The sequence below is a fragment of the Lepidothrix coronata genome, unplaced genomic scaffold, assembly GCF_001604755.1.
Source record: "Lepidothrix coronata isolate B3197 unplaced genomic scaffold, Lepidothrix_coronata-1.0 Scaffold66, whole genome shotgun sequence".
NCBI lineage: Eukaryota > Metazoa > Chordata > Aves > Passeriformes > Pipridae > Lepidothrix > Lepidothrix coronata.
Genome location: NW_016690246.1, coordinates 3070899 through 3087794, shown reverse-complemented (window position 1 = coordinate 3087794; position 16896 = coordinate 3070899). Strand labels below are relative to the sequence as shown.

General features: G+C 40.8%; 1 long non-coding RNA gene across 1 annotated transcript in view; it reads left to right on the top strand.

Annotated features, from left to right (window-relative positions):
* The first annotated feature begins 1943 nt into the window (after nt 1-1943).
* The window catches only part of LOC108498906, a 17913-nt gene continuing 2960 nt past the window's right edge, over nt 1944-16896 (top strand). Inside the window, exons 1-2 of the long non-coding RNA XR_001875345.1 lie at nt 1944-2066; nt 15078-15178. This is a non-coding gene — a long non-coding RNA (uncharacterized LOC108498906). The remainder of the gene's footprint in view (nt 2067-15077; nt 15179-16896) is intronic.

Genomic DNA, 16896 nt, shown 5'->3' with positions numbered 1-16896 from the left:
ATTATTTTAATTTAATAATAATAATGGCCAGTCTTCGCGAGCGAAGATTTGGGAAGGGTCCTTAACCCTTCGAGCCTGCGCAGTGGATTTTTTAGGTGAGACACAGCGTGCGCTGAACTGAGCCCACCCTTTAATCCTGAGGTTCATCTGCCGGGGCCAAGCACGCTTGGACAGTTGTTTTGTGTTTTGTGTTTTGTGTTTTGTGTTGTTTTAATAAATTGTTATTCTGACTTGTGGTCTCTCCTTTGAGTTGAGTTCATTTCCCCTGCTGGTTGACTCTTAAACCAGCACAGATGGTGAAACATTGGTAGAGGTTTCCCTGAGAGGTGGTTGATATCCTATCCCTGGAAACATTCAAGGTCAGGTTGGATGGGGCTCTGAGCAACCTGATCTAGTCAAAGATGTTCCTGCTTATTGCAAGGGAGTTGGATTGGAGGAGCTTTAAAAGGCCCAACCCAAAGTATTCCATAATTCTATGAATCTGTGATCTGCTAAAAATCTCCACTGATGGAGGTCTGATTATTCTGCGGGTCATCTATCTACTGCTTAACTGTTATTGTCATCCTAATATGCCATCTGAATCTTCCTTACTGCAGATGAAATACTTTGTCCCTTATGTTAACAAGGATGCTTAAAGAAGGTAGGTTGTTCTTGTCTCTTCACAAAGACCCTTTATGTATTTGAAAATTGTGATTATACCTTCTCTAAGCCTTCATTTCTTTACACTTCTCCTCCCCCATTCATTCTAACTTATCATGTAGAATGAATTTTCTAGGTCTCTGATTATTTTCTGGACTTGTGTAAGTGGGAAGCTTCATCCCTGAAATGCAGATTTTAACAGTGGCTGTGATCCTTCTGAGCTGTTTCTACCAGTGGTGAATACAGTGGAAAGATTGCCTCAGGTGCTCTGCAAGTTGTATGGCTGTTTTATGAAACTTGGAAGTCTGAGATAAAAGGACTATGGGGAAATGGTGCACTGAAATGGAGAAGAATTGATCCATTATGATAAGGGAAGTGTGGAGTCTTGCAGTAGATGGGTTTGCTTCCTTAAGTAAGGAAATCCTTCTATTGAAAGTAAAGCCTACTATGATTAGATGACCTATGCCAATTTTAAATTACCCCAAAGATGTTATTTAGTCTTGTGGGAATTTTGTTTTGTATTTAACCTCTTTCTTTAGCTGACTGAGAAAGAAAAATATATAAAAGTAATAAAATATAACCTTAAGTAGCTAGCAAAATAAGTATCCAGGAGGATAAACTTCACTTTCATTAGAGAAAATATCCAAACATACATGTAGAGGTCTAACCAAAGATACATTCCTTTTACATGCTGGAATTAAGCCAAGTCCTGCATAGCTACCTGATGCCCAAACTAAAATACCCTTGTCAGTGCAATTCTAACCCAGTGCTTTGACTCCTGGGGCAGCCATCTCTTACGTAACACCATGAAGCCTGAGCAGAGGGATTGAGTCTGAAGTCTGTTTACCTAAAGGCATACTAAAGCAGCATAAAGATCATAATGGACCTTATAGCTGGGAACTCCTATCTCCCAAATCTTCACTCTACCTACACTTCTGATGCCTTTGGCACCTCTCCCAAACACTTCTCTCTGCATGGTGCTACATGGAAGTGAGTAAATGAACACTGAGAGTAGCAAATGATGATTAATGAATACTTTGTCCCTCTGTTTTACTGTCCTTCCCCTTCCCTGTCCTTGATAAGTAATTTCTTCAAGAGGGGTTTTATATTATAGCTGAGCTGGTTTAAGGTTCTCTTCAATGATGGATGGTCCCCATCTCTTCCCTGATTCTGGACATGTAATTCCCCAGAATCTTGGTCCAACTTTGGTAATATCTGATCGTATAATGAGCCTCTTTTGGGAGCCAGCATTCATAAAACAATAACAAAAAAAATGATCTTTTTTTTTCTGCTTCCAGAATGCCTGATGATATTGCTTCTGGAACTGGTTTACCACAATGTCACGATGGTGCCAACAGTGGCACATGGATTAGAATGGGATGGGAGAATGAAACATGCAGGCAGCAGACCACTAAATCAACCCCTGGGTAAGCCTCAACATCCCTTTTCGCTGTTAGAGGGAGAAAAAGTTATGGGAATCAATCACCAGGTGCTTCATTTGGGTTTTCTCTTCTGAAATCTGTGGTTTTAACAATGCTTGAGCTTAATCTTCTATGTCCCTCTGAAGTTGCAGCTGTCTGTACTTGAAGTAGGTGGGAGGCTTAAAGAATGAAATTGTTACAAAGAGGCAATGCAGTTTTAATCTTTCTTTGATCATCTGTTTTTCTAATTTTTTTTGTATGATTCTACTCCCCAGCCAGTCTCAGAGCAGAAGTCAATAATGCAGTAGGAACATTCACATATTAAGCTTTCTGCACACCAGCTATCATGGGGTGTAAGAGCACTGTGTGTGTGAACTCCCGCTGCCGCTCATTTCTCCTGCCTCCATCGCTTACAGAAGGACAGAGGCAGCAGGAGAGTCAGCACAAGCCAAAAATCATGCAACATGAGAAATGGCTGGAGAATTGTGACTGACAAGCAAGGGACTCGTGACAGGCAAAATTCAAAGCCTCATTTCAGTTTTCCTTGTTAGGATGCTGTTAGGCCTCCTACAACAATGACAAACCTGATATTATCTAAGCAATATTGTGTGGCTGAGCTGAATGAAGCTCTATCAGACACTAGAATCTCTCCCTAATGTTTTACTTCTGATACTCAGGAAATTTTGTTCTGCACTTGCACCAGAAGACAAACCATCATTTGAATAAAACAAAGAAAAACAACCAAACATTTGGCAAATACATTATTTTAATTGTAAATGTGGTAACTATTTGGAAATGTTGATATTTTTTGGCAAGCGCAGTGCACACATGTATGTTATTAGTCACCCAACACATTAGATTTGCGATAAATACACTTCTTAAAATAGATTTGCTCAGTATTTAGAATTTTTGTCTTCTTTATTCAATGAATCTCCAAAATTATAGCAGACGGAGAGAGGAAAAACATTTTTGACCTCAGAATGGAGTAGTTTGATGGAATTGCAACAGACAGATGACTTCTGTATGTTAATAGCATCATATTCAAAATGGTTACTGCCATGGATCACAGTGCTATATTACAGTGTTATAAGAAGTATTGCTGTAGAGTGCATTTAAATCTAGCTTAGAGAAGAAGGATAGAAAGAAAAATAACTTCACATACTGCATCTGCTCTTAACCCCTTAGCAATTTTTGTAGTTTGACATACATTCTTATTTTTGCCATGGTTTCCTAATGAAATAAGGTTTATGCGGTGATGTTTTGGATTTTATCTGTTCCCCTATAACAAATTTGGAACCATGACCTTATTCCAGGTTTCACATATGTTGAAGTCCTGGAAATTTTGTAAAAATGGGTATAGAAGTAAAAGTAGCCAGATTGGTGTCGGAAAGGAAAAATGTTATCTCAGTGAGGTTGGTAAGCATCAACGTTTGAAACAGGAGAGAGATTTAGGTATGCTTCAGGTGTGGGAAAGGGTTCATATGGTTGCTCTCACAGTTTTAGGCACTGAAAAAGAGCTGGCTGATTTTGCTACTTTTATTAATATTTCCCTATGACTATTGTGTGCGTTACACAAAGTGAAGGAGATATTTTGCTTTGTTTTTAGTTGCTTTGGGTATTATTCATAACAGCAACAGCTTACAACCAAAATCTTTTTTCTCTCTGAATGTTTGAGATATGTGACCCACTGAGAACTTGTGCAGTCTTGATCCCCTGGGGTGGCTGGTAGAGGAGCAGACTGAGGTCTTGGTCTCACCAACGCTTACAGCCTGTTGTTAACTCTGTGCATATTGATAGCCCAAATGGGAGTAATTTTATAAGTTTAAAACGAAGCACGTGTAAGTGTTGGCAGGGTCAGTTCCCAAGAGCTCCGTGTTTCTATCAGCTAATGGAGCAGCTCTCTTAACTCAGGTGAGGTTGACACCGGTGTCTTACAGAAGGTTTAATTCTCGCTCGTATTAGCAGCTAAGTGTTCACATTGTTTCTTTGTTTTCCTGTGGTGCTTTGCCTGGTTCTGAATACCTTTAAAGTGGTGCACTCCTGCAATTATATGTGAAAGCAATATTCATTGTCTTTTCAAAACGTGCTGTAGGAATCCGAGAGAGAAAACTAAATGAAAGGTCTTTTTAGGTGTAAAAAACATACCAATCTGTGCTAACAGCTGATTTCAGCAGCCTCTTCTGTCACACTCCTGTGGCCAGGAAAAGTTCTTTCTTTCCTCAAAGAAAATTGCCCCCCTAATGTTACTTTGAGGCAGTGTGGGGAGAGTGAAGAGGAAATTAGTGTTTCTTCTCTTTTGGTCATTTTGTTCCACTCAAAGGCTGTTAGCAGCCAATGAAAGCAGTTGTGCTCCTGTTGGCCGCCTTCTTTGTGTATTAGGCAGAGGGAAATGGCAGCCTGCTGCAAAGAAAGGGCCCTTTTCACCAGAAATTATTGAAATTCCCTTATCCTGGCCCTGAACAAGCAAGCAAGGAAACAACAGCAGGAGATAGCACGATGTGTTGACAATGGAGGGAAACGGAATGGAAATGGCCATGGAACAATTGATGTGAAAGCCTTCAGGAGAAATCAGCATGTGGCCCATGCAGCCGGTCAGCCTGGCTGCCTGTAGCTGCAGTGAGGTATTTACGCCTTGGACAAAATAAGAGGAGTGCTCAAAAACATAGGAGAGAATCATTAGACTGTGTTTATTAACAACACAGTACTTTATCTTCAAAGTGTTGGGCATAATTAATCAATATATTCAGCAAGCGCAGTAAATGGATAGCATTCATTATCACCCAGTCAGTATCTTACAAAACAGATTTAAAGAGATGAGAAGAAAAACTTGAAACCTTGGGAAGGAACATTTTTAACCTTCTGTTTGAACTACTGCAACCCCATTTGAACTACTTGGTACCACATTGTCTTTTCAGTCTCTGTTTCACCAGGCAAGCATCGCCCACAGGGCTGAGAGAGCATTTCAGTGTCCTCTTTTATCACTTTGGTGTCTTCCTGTTAGGAGCTTGAATGAAATCTGTTCAATTCATAGAAAGAAGTGATTACTCTTGGAAGATAGTCATCACTTTCAATAGTGAGCAGAAGTGGTCCTAAACCAATATTTTATGTGAACGTCCTCACTGAGTGTGCACCTGGCCTCAGGATACAGGGGAAGCCGGACTGGAGCTGTGCTTGTTTTGAACCTAAAACTTGTTGTCTTCTCCAGTTTCTGAGAGAGTGGATGTTCAATGGCATTTGGATCAACCCCTTACTCCTGGGCTGAATTTAAGCTACTGGTAGCAGCAAAATAAAACTATAACCAGTCCTCCAAGACAGGTAGATTCCAGTTAATATCTGATTAGCTACAGGAATGATATATAAAGCCAGATGTTCCTACACGCTCTCACACAATAAGCACAGAATCACAGAATATGCCGAGTTGGAAGGGACCCACAAGGATCATCAAGTCCAACTCCTATCCCTGTGCAGGACCATCCCCAAGAATCACACCATGTGCCTGAGAGTATTGTCCCAGCACTTCTTGAACTCCGTCAGGCTTGGGGATGTGGCCACTTCCCTGGGAAGCCTATTCCAGTGCCCAGTCACCCTCTCAGTGAAGAACCTTTTTCTAATATACAACCTAAACCTCCCCTGACACAACTTCAGGCCATTCCCACAGGTCCTGTCACTGGTCACCACAGAGAAGATATCAGTGCCTGTCCCTCCTCCTCCCTTCACAAAAAGTTGTAGACTGCAATGAGGGAGACTCCTCCTGGCTGAACAGACCAAGTGACCTCAGCCGCTCCTCCTCTGGCTTCCCCTCAAGGCCCTTCACTATTTTCGTTGTCCTCCTTTGGATACTCTCCCATAGCTTAATATCTTTCTTACATTGCGGTGACCAAAACAGCGCGCAATATTCAAGGTGAGGCTGCACCAGTGCAGAGAAGAGCAGGGCAGTCACCTCCCTTGACCAGCTGGCGATGCTTTGCCTGATGCCCCCCAAGACACGGTTGGCCCTCCTGGCTGCCAGGGCACTGCTGACTCATATTCATCTTGCCATCGATCAAGACCCCCAGGTCGCTTTCCATGGCACTGCTTTCCAGCATCTCATTCCCCAGTCTGTATGTACATCTAGGGTTGCCCCACCCCAGGTGCAGAATCTGGCACTTTCTCTTGTTGAACTGCATATGTTTGGTGATTGCCCAGTCCTACAATTTGTTGAGATCTCTCTGTAGGGTTCCCTGTGTTTGACGGAGTCAACAGCTCCCCCAAGTTTTGTGTCATCTGCAGACTTGCTTAGTATCCCTTCCAGTCCTATGTCCAAATATTTTATGGAAATGTTGAGGGGCACAGGGCCCAAGATGGAGCCCTGCAGAACCCCACTAGTGACAGGTCACCAATCTGATGTTACTCAATTCACTGTTACCCTCTGTGCTCGACCATGAGCCAATTGCTCACCTACCACATGATGTGTTTATCCAGCTGTGGGCCGGACAGTTTGTCCAGAAGGATACTGTGAGATACATGGGGTCTTGTGAAGAGTGGCTGAGGAAGCTGATGTTGTTTAACTTGGAGAAAAGAAGGCTCAAGGGAGACCTCATTGATCTCTACAACTACCTGAAAGGAGGTTGCAGTGAGATAGGGATCAGTGTCTTTTTCCAAGTAGCAAGCAAAAGAACAAAAGGAAATTGCCTCAAGTTATGCTGGCATGGGGGTGGGGAGGTTTAGATTCAATATTAGGAAAAATTCATTCACAGAAAGAGTTGTCAAACAATGGAAAAGGCTGCCCAGGGAAATGGTTGAGTCACCACTGAGGTACAGGAACATGGTTTAGTGGTGAACTTGGCAGTGCTGGGTAAAGGCTTGGACTTGATGATCTTAGCAGTATTTTCCAACTTAATGATTCTGTGATTCTGTGGACTAGAAGATGAAATCAAGCTCAGAAAGACAATTCAGATCATGGAGAGCTTTTCTAACATAAAACAATACATCAGTGATGTTAGTTGTCTGAGTATTGTCATTTAGTGAATACTAAATCTCTTCAAAGTTATCTTGGCATTCCTAGGACAAAGTCACTTCAATGTGGATGCACAAGTACCAGTTCCAAGAAATACTGGCAATCTTTTTATTAATGCTTTCCTCCTCACTGCCCTTTCACTGGAAGTGAAATCAAGTCTCTCTTGTTGCATCCATTCGTGATGAACAGAGTTATATGCATACAGTGTGGCTGAGTGAACATGACTGTGGTAACTGCAGCATTTCCTTCCAACTGTAGCTAACTATCCTAGAATTTATTATGTTCTAAATGCCAAAACATTACTTTTGAAATTTAAAACATGGATGGGCCAAAATGCTTTGCTTTTCAATTTATAGCTGTGATTTCACAAAAAAAATCCATTGTAGGTTTAGAAACTAATGGTAACCTACAATATTTCTTGCATCCCTTTGCAGACCAGGAGAAAAAATTCAAATAGTTGAATTTGAAGCTCATGATTCTAAATAGCATGATAGGATGTCCACAACATTTCTGCTTTTAAATTGTGCTGCAGCTCAAACACATATTAAAGGGTCAACTGCTGCGCATAAAACATACAAAACTCTCGAAGTACCACCATTCAGCCTTACTTTGTAGTTCAGACACTACTAAAAATCTCGGCATACCAGAACAGATGTAGGCACTCTCCCTTTTCTCTATTCTTGCATGGTGTCAAAAGGCTGGAGGGGGCAGCACATATGGCTCTAAGGAGGGAGATATATTGCATCCTGCCCAGAGACACTGTGGAAGGAGAGGAAAAGTGCAGGCTGCCCAGCTGGGTTCTGGAGGAGAATGGCTGTTAATATGAGACCACCCTTTAGGCAAAGTGCTTAAGGCCCAACACAGATTAAAAAAAAAAAAAAAAGGTGTAAAAGACACATAGTGAGAATTTCTTAGCAGGACTGTTGCCAGACTGCTTTGGCTCTTTCTTGTGGAATCAGCCTAGACGTGTCACTGAAGTGTAAAGGTGTTGAACTGAAATACCACTTCATCTGCATGGGCACATGCTCCCCTGTAGCGCCACAGCAATTCTTCTGGATGCCCCTTCTTTCCTGATGGTGGCAAACTGCCTTTTTGCAAAGGGGAAGCCAAGAAGCTCTGCAAGTAACACACAGAGTACTACTGAAAATCAGAAATTATAAATAGTCTTTGTCTTGCTAGGATTCAGTCAAGATTGTCACAGCAAGGAAGGATGGAATTGTTCTTGACTCACTTATCTTCATTCATTGCCTTGCTCTGTTCTACATGTGCTCATCCACATGGATTGCTGGACTTCCCATGACCATTGTGCATTTCACCCTTGTGCATTGCCATAGTGGCTTCTTCCCTAGAAACCTGGAAGATGCAGTACCCCCACCTGACTTCAAACTGGACTGTGATGGGCAGAAGCTGTATGCAAATAGCAAGTTCATGGCTGATAACAAAACAAAAAGCTATACCTGTGGCTAGTGGGGTTAATGGGGGTAGGTTTTCCCACCAGGCACTGGACTTTAGCCAAATAGCCAAATCCAAATTTGAATGTGTGATATGATGTATATTTAAGGTGAGTGTTCCAGTTCTCATAAACATCCAAGGAGACAAGAGACTGATCCAAAATTTGCATTTAAATAAAACAATAATCAGACAGGGAAAATGGCCTTTTACTGAAGTAAGGAACAGAAAAACTGGATAAAAGAGTTATGGGCAGCAGTGGGAAAGCCAAAGACTGCAGGACCACAAATAATATCTGTCTTACAATATCTACTTGTCCAAAGCCACTGTTTTTTCCAAATAGATTTGAGCCTGCTGAATAGCTTTACTTTCATCCAGATATTTGCATTCTGTGGCTTCAGTGTTTTTGACCTAGCACTTAGGATCCCAGAGACAGGGCTTGTGAGTGTATACAAGGCTCCAAAACATGCAATTAAATAGCACATGATTACAGGTCCAGTTGTTTTGTAGTGTGACTTGCAATTGCTTTTTCACTTACTATTCCTTCAGGCAAACAGGCTTTTTAATTCCTGTGCATTTCACAGGAAGATTTGTAGATCTGCCTTTAATGTTTTGCTTCATCTGATTTTGTTGAGAAATACCAGGGACTTGAACTTGAATTCTCTGCCTGGAGACATTTTTTTTTTATTTAACCTATGCAGTGAAATTTGGAACAAAACTTTCTGCAACTCCAAAGGTGTTTCTTACATTCCTTTAAAGTTAATTTTGTAGTGTTCAGAGGCACTTGTATTACTCAGTAAATTATTTATCCTGCCATAGTGTTCTTCATTAGTGTGGAATTCTTGGACAAAGACTCTTTTAAGGTTAAATTTTAGACTTGATTCTTAGAAAGCCACATCAGTCATGATCTAATTGCATAATTTTAGCAGAGCTGACGTTTAAAGTATGTGATAATTCTACCACTTCAGACAACCACTATTTCAAGGAGTATCTCCTAGAAACAAAATTAAGGATCATCTAGATTGAAGGAAGAAGTGCTGAAGCATTGTTGGATTAAAAAAAAAATAGATTATTCTACAGGAAAAATAATTGTGATTTGTTTATGCAGAAATTTGAGATACAGTAGCACTGAAAATATCCAGGTAGCCAGTCCACCAGAAAGTTTTCACTTACCAGAATTTCAAGTCTTCTTCATTCTACTGACATAAATTTATTGGCAAGAAGACAGCTGTGTTTGGTTTTGATGCTTAAAAGTGCATATTGGGAGAAATGTCCCATGGATTAATTGTAATAAGTGTCACTCTCAAAAGGTAGCAGATTCAAAATCAACCTGTCAATCCCAACCATGTACTTGTGGTTAACACACTCTTTTGTATTAAAAGTAATTTTTCACAGTAAAATTTGGAAGCAGAGGTGCTGTGGGGTCTTTGCCTGGAAAACAAGCTATGAGGGCTTATGTGGATGGTTGGGCAAGCAAAGTGGAACAGACAGCAACTGTTCCCTTGCTCCTCCAAAGATTAACATTGATAACAATAAAGTGAACTAAAATAGCATAATCCAAAACAGCACATCTCTCAGCTTGCTTTTCAGTCAAGTCATATGTCACTGAGTGCACATCTCTGCCTCCCAAAGCCATTGCCTTCACTCTGCCTCTGAAAAAAGCAGTTGCCTTGTCTGTTCATTGCCTGCTTAGCTGGGGGAAGGAAAAGATGAGCCAGTTAGGTACTGGCATGAGGTCTTACCATAAATCCACTTGTTTCTTTTTTACAGTAGACATTTAAGCACATGTGCTTATTTTGATTGTTAAAACAACCTTCTTTTTATATTCCTATTTCTTAAATGGCATCACAGAATTATGATGCATTTTATGCATGCAGGCATTGTCCTTGCTTGGAGAGCTTGAAACATAAAAAGAAAGCAAGTCAAAGCAAATAAACACAAGGTAAAGTAGAGGACAGCAGTACAGGAGAGAGGAGAAAAGAGAATTGGTTGTTTAGCAGGATAAGATTTAGAATGAATTTGAAGACAACCCAGAGAATGACGATAGGATAATTATTCAATTGCAGGGACCCACATAGACTGGAAAAATAATGAAGGAAAACAATAAAGCAAAATGAGTATGGAGAGCAGAGAAATCAGGAGGAATTGAAAATGAAACAGCTGTAGGCAGTTTCAAATGTACTTAGATTTAAGGACCATTTAACACAACTTGGTATTTAGGCTGTGAAGGAACGATGTGAACACTGGTCTGATGGAGTTTAGGAGCCGGTCATGGCAGCAGCAACCTTCCAAACTTAACGCTGGACACAAATAATGGAATGGAGCAACTACTGAAACTGTTTGGGCCATTTGGGGAAGTGCTGGCTGAGTGCACTGTGAGGCCAGACTGCAGTGCCTGCCCACTTGGTTTTAGCCAGTGAGGCCATGGACATGCTGCATTTTTCCCTGTGCCTCAGTTCCCCAGCTGCTTCCTTAACCCAGTGTCATTGAGGAAAACACTGTGTTGGAGGGGTACAAATATCACAGATTCATCATAGAATCATCAAATTTGAAAGAGACCTTTAAGATTATACAGTCGAACTGTCAACCCAGTACTGCCTCTGTAACCCCTAAATCACTAAACCTTATCACCCAGAGCCAGATCCAGATGCCTATTAAACACTTTCTGGGATGGCAACACCATTACTGCCCTGGGCAATCTATTCCAGTGACAATTTTTTTTCTAATATCTAATCTGAATCTCCCTTGTCTCAGTTTAAGGACATTTCCTCTAGTCCTCTCACTGCAGGCACGGTAGAAGCGACCAGTCCCACCTCACTACAGCCTCCTTTCAGGCAGCTGTAGAGAGATATGAGTTCCCCCTTGAGCCTCTTCTTGAAACTAAATAAGCCCAGCTCCCTCAGCCACTCCTCATAAGACATGTTTTCTAGACCTTTCATGAGTCTTGTTGCCCTTTGCTGGACACACTCCAGTATCTCAATGTCCTTTTTAAAGTGAGGCGTCCAGAACTGAGCACAGTGCTTGAGGTGTGGCCTCACCAGTGCTGAGTACAGGGGATGATCACTGCCCTAGACCTGCTGGCCACACTATTCTTGATACAGGCCAAGATGCCATTAGGCTTCTTGGCTACCTGGGCACACTGCTCTCTCATATGGAGCCCACTCCTCACTCAGCCTGTAGCTCTGTGTGGGATTACTGTGACCCAAGTGCAGGATCTGGCACTTGGCCTTATTGAATCTCATGCATCGGTACTTAGCCCATTGATTGAATCCATCCAGGTCTCTCTGTAGAGCCTTCCTACCCTCAAGCAGATCAAAATTACCACCCAGCTTAGTGTCACCTGCAAGTTTACTGGGGGTACACTCAATCCCCACACCCAGATCAGCAATAAAGATGTTAAACAGGACCAGCCCCAAATACCCACATGAACAGATACATTCATGCATGAGAGTCACATAACCGTATATTGCACAGGAGCAGGTAGGACATATTCTCGTGTACAGTCCTAATTCTGTGATGCCAGTTCTGCACAGCCAGGCTGATAGTAGGTAGGTTTATTGGCATAGTTACAAATACCAAGGTCACAGTCTAGATTTGCTGCACTTCTCTCTGATAGTTTCTGTTTAATTTGATGGGAGTTTGTTACCACTAATGACAGACATCTTAAAAAAGAGAATTATATTTTTAAAAGCACTGAGGAAAGAAAAGGCTCTGAGCACTTGTACTACATGTTTGGTAAGAGGTGGAAGCTGTGGGGAGTGCTGTAATTCAGGGGTCCTCATAGGTCTGGTTTGGATCACTTTTAAAACTGTGTTCTTTTTCGGCACTTCACTTTTAGGTGTTCACAAGCATTAGGACATTGTAGATTTTCATTGTAGATCAGGATGGAAAAAGTTATTTTTTAAAGAAGGAGCAGTTGAAGCTGTACACTACCTTGGCTTTATTGCAGCTTTTCTTATGGCCTCACATGACATTCCTACAAGCAAACTCAAGAAATATGTCAACTTCTGCTGAACTACAAGGTGAATACAAAATGGCTGAAAAATTCTGCTTAGAGCAATTTAAAATTTTATAGAATGCCGAGAAATACAGAACATTTATCGTCCTGAAAAGGTTGTTATGCAGCCAGTTTTATTAATCAATAACCTTGTGTTAGAAGTAAGAGAATGATTAGAGAAGATGCAGTTCCATTATTTATGGGGAACTAAGCAACTAATGGACAAAATAGGGGGAAGACTGAAATATTCATTGCTTTTCTGTTGAAAAAAACCCACATAGCTTTGACCACAAATTATTGACGAGGAAAAAAAAAAAAGCTCGGGACAGTGAAGAAGGAAATAGTGGATTAAAAATATATTTATACAATTAGAGTTATCGAAACAAATTATTAATAATTTCAAGCCCTTAGGTTTGTAAGAAGGAAAGCAGTGTAACAAAATGGAGTGAAGGATCCTCCAGCTGATTATTCACCAGCTTGTTATTCAGCCATGGATGCCCCAGGTACTTTGAGCCCTCCTTTCTGTGCAGGCCCAGACCTAATTTCCAGTCTTGTGTTCCTTAGGAACCACTCTGAGAACTGCAGTACTCCTGGCTTCCCCCTCAAATGCTGGCATGCCTACAGGCTCAGGAGATTTGCAGGATGCCTGAGCAAACCAGTTTTACACAATATTTCTAGGTCTCCTAGTTTTATTTAGACGTCCGTCCACAAGAGGTCCCACCCCATCACCAAAACGCCAGGAGACTTTCGCTGATGGGAGCCGGGAAGGGCTCATTGACACTTAGTACCCAGAGGGCAAATGTGTCACTTTTAGTCCTCCCCAGTGAGGAGGTGACTTCTGGCCAAAATCACCTTCTCTTTGCTCTCCAGAGTAGGAGCTGGTTTATTTCGCATGGTGATTACATTTCAGTGGGAGAGCACTTAAGCTAATTGCTAAGCATTGTTAGTTCTGTGTCAACATTCCTCTGAAGCTTTAGTTCAAAGGCCTATGTTGCAATCAAAATACTTTGCTGTTTGACATAGATATACCTGGAGTTCATCAGCTGGAAGAGAATGACTGCATTGTGTGCACAGATATTGTCAAGGGAGCAGGCAACCAAGAGTAAAAGCCAAGGGTGAGATTTCCTATTTAGGTTCCTGAGGATGAATAACTGAAAAGCCCTTTTCCTTCAGCTGATGCCATACCAAAAGGCCATCCACAATCTATCTTCTCATCACCAAAATTTACTTTATTGCTCAATTTCACGTCTTGATAAAAGCAGTGGAGATGCTTATATCCAGTTCACTTGTTCAGCTTGATAAGCCATACAGAAGCAGTGAACTTCAGTCTGTTTCATTTAATGGAGTTGCCAGTCTATTATAAAAGCAAAATATCTTCAAAACCAAGTCTTATTGCTATTTACAACACATGCTGTGGCTTTTTACTGTGAAATATTGTGACACCTATCAATAAAGGTTAGAGCAGACAATTTCTTGGGAAAGTGTGTGACGTGTGAAATTCACAGAGGGGGTATGGGTATAGTAGTGGCTTTCTGCAGAGACAGTAGTCCATGAATCTTTGTAGAGAAGACAATGAGAAAATAATGAAAAGCATGTGTTTTTCTGATTTTTCCCTCCTCTATTCAAATACAAAAGATTAATTGTGGTGGGCTTTTTTTTTTTTCCTAAAATATAGCTTTCATGTAGACTGTGTCTTGCAAGTGTATTTGGTAGGTTGAGTACATGTGTTTTTATACACGTATGCTTCAGCATACATCACATCTTTTGTTGTTGAATCCCTCTTCCACTCAGGTAAAATCTGAAGTGCTTTCCAAACTTTCAAAGAGATTAGGGAACCTTTTTGCTGGCATGTGTAATTGCTTTGCCCATTTTTACAGGGAATCTGTTTAGCATGCAGCTATTCTGCATAGTAGTTTAGAACAGTAGAGCCAAATGAAATTGTGGTGGGAGTTTTCAGCAGACAGGCTATAATTATTCAGTTTGGAATTTGACCAGGGTGAAATAGAAGCCTGCCTACCAATAAACATACTTGAAGTAACATGTTTTTGAAGTTTTTAAACAAAGAAGCTTGTATGAATGGTGAAAGTGCAAGATGGGAGTCAGAAAATCCGTGCTGCTGTGACATACATTTAGCAGCTATACTGGGAATTATTTAAGCTCTCTTTCACCCCCTTTTGTTCCATCAAAAAGGAGCAATAGTGTGTGGCCTTACCACCACTTGTTCTCTTCATTTTTACCCTGTATTACCTTAGGAATGATGATGGGGTTGGCAGGAGTACCTTTTAGCTTTTTTGTTTGGTGCTCACTGGGTTCTCACCTGTGACTCCAGAGTGGCCTCGCCTGTGCAGAGCCAAAGTCATTACTGTGGTAAGGACAATTGTGTGAGTGTTTGTCTGGAGTGACTCCACCCTGTAGAATTGCCTATAATTTCAGCAATTATTTCATTTTCAAAATAGGATTGCCATTATTTTTATATTTCAACAGAATATTTTCCCATGGCAGGTTAGTCTATAGTGGCTGTGAGCTGCTTTATGTAGACACTCTTGTTGCTTAAGACTTTTTTATTGTCCAGCAGATCTGCTTGTAAACCCCTGGGAAGAATAAACTTCTGTAAGGGAGCAAATGATGAAACAGCAATCCAAAGAAATGTTTCAGCTATGAAACAACCATGTGAAGGTGAGGTTTTGTTCTCATGTTGAAGTTTTCCCCATAATTTTCGTACCATTATGCTTCACATAATTTTTGAAACTTCCAAATTTTGATGTCCACTAATTTGTCCATTAGTTTTGGCTTATGCAGGTAGAGAGCTTAGCAGTGCACAGGATGAAACAGTGCACATGTTTATACTTGTAGTGAGGCAGGGCAGAAGTGACAAAAGATTGATTTCCTCAGAGCTGACCTCAATTATTGGCCTGCTGCAAGGGATATGCTAGGGCTAATTTTGCCGTAAGTGTCATGGCATGTGAAGGTGGCAATATGGGATGGATGAAGTGACGTCATGATACGCAGTGTTGAATTACTAATGGCAAGATATGAAAGAATGAAGAATGTGTAGAGACAAACGCTGAAACTGCTCAGACTCATCTTCTGAATATGCTTCAAAAAAACTCTGAGATTCAGTAAAGGTGAAGCACTTGAAACTATACTCAGCATAATTAAAATTTTGTGACAAAACCCAAATGCTTTTCTAAACCATGGGTATTTGCAAACCTTACCAAGTTAAAAGGTTATTTCTTCTTCGAAGATTGGATCTTTGCTGATGTCATTCTCAGTCACAAATCTCTCAAGACACAGGCTCAGGAGATCTCAAGACACAGAGAGCAACTCTCCATTGTGCTGCAGTAAGGAATGGCACAGCAGCTCTCTCTGATTCTACCTCTAAAGTGATGGGATTTTTTTAGAATGACCTAGAGAAAAGCATAAATTCCCACCATGGACTCTATGTGAATAAGTCAAAAGCATTCCTGACTAGATGGAGCAGATTTATAACTTTCGTGAAGCAGAATGAGCTTGTGATGTTGGAGTCACACAGCTAAATACACACTTAAATTCCTGTAGTCACCCTGAGAACAAACCACACAGGCTTTCACACACAAAAGACCCTAGACATATAACCTTTTCCCCTTGAACTGCTTCATTTTTTCCTACTATTTCACAAACTAGATATGTTTTCTTTCAGAACAAAGTATGTTATGAATTTATCACTCAACTCAGCACACTATCATTCTTGTGTTGCTTTCAACCTAGTACTTCTGCTTTTTTTCTAATGGGATGTTTTGTAGAGTTGGATTCTGGTCTTGGTTACTCTGGTAGACTTTCAAAGGCATGTCACTGGCTGCAACGTGGCTTCACAGATAATCAGGCAGCATTGTGCTTCTAAATTTTAAATTTGACCACTCAATTCTATCATCTAAAGAAACTACATAGTTCACATTTGCTGTCCAAGTGGTGACAACAGTAACTCCCTGAAGTATTGGCTAAGGAAAGACTGGGCTTCACATGTTTGAGCACTAATTTACATTGCCACATATCCCACCGTCCTCCTGGAGTGCATGACAGTGGCTAGCCACCCTGTCCAGTTTTAAAGCTTTTCAAGATCTGTATTGCTGGTATTAATTCTGTTTATATTTACAGCACAACTGAGTCTCCTATTTGCTTAAAGCAGTAAGAAAGTGATAGACTATCTGTTACAAAGAAACACACAGGACAAAGAACTCATCTGCTGGTTGAAATATTTCAATCATAAAAAGTGCTGCTAATTAATTAGGCAATAAATACATTATTTGAGAATACTTATGAAGACTTGTTTATGGCCAAAGATAATAAGAGAATAATATTTCCTTACTAGATGAGGAACTCGTGTTTAAGTACAGCAGGTATTTACACTGTTTCCT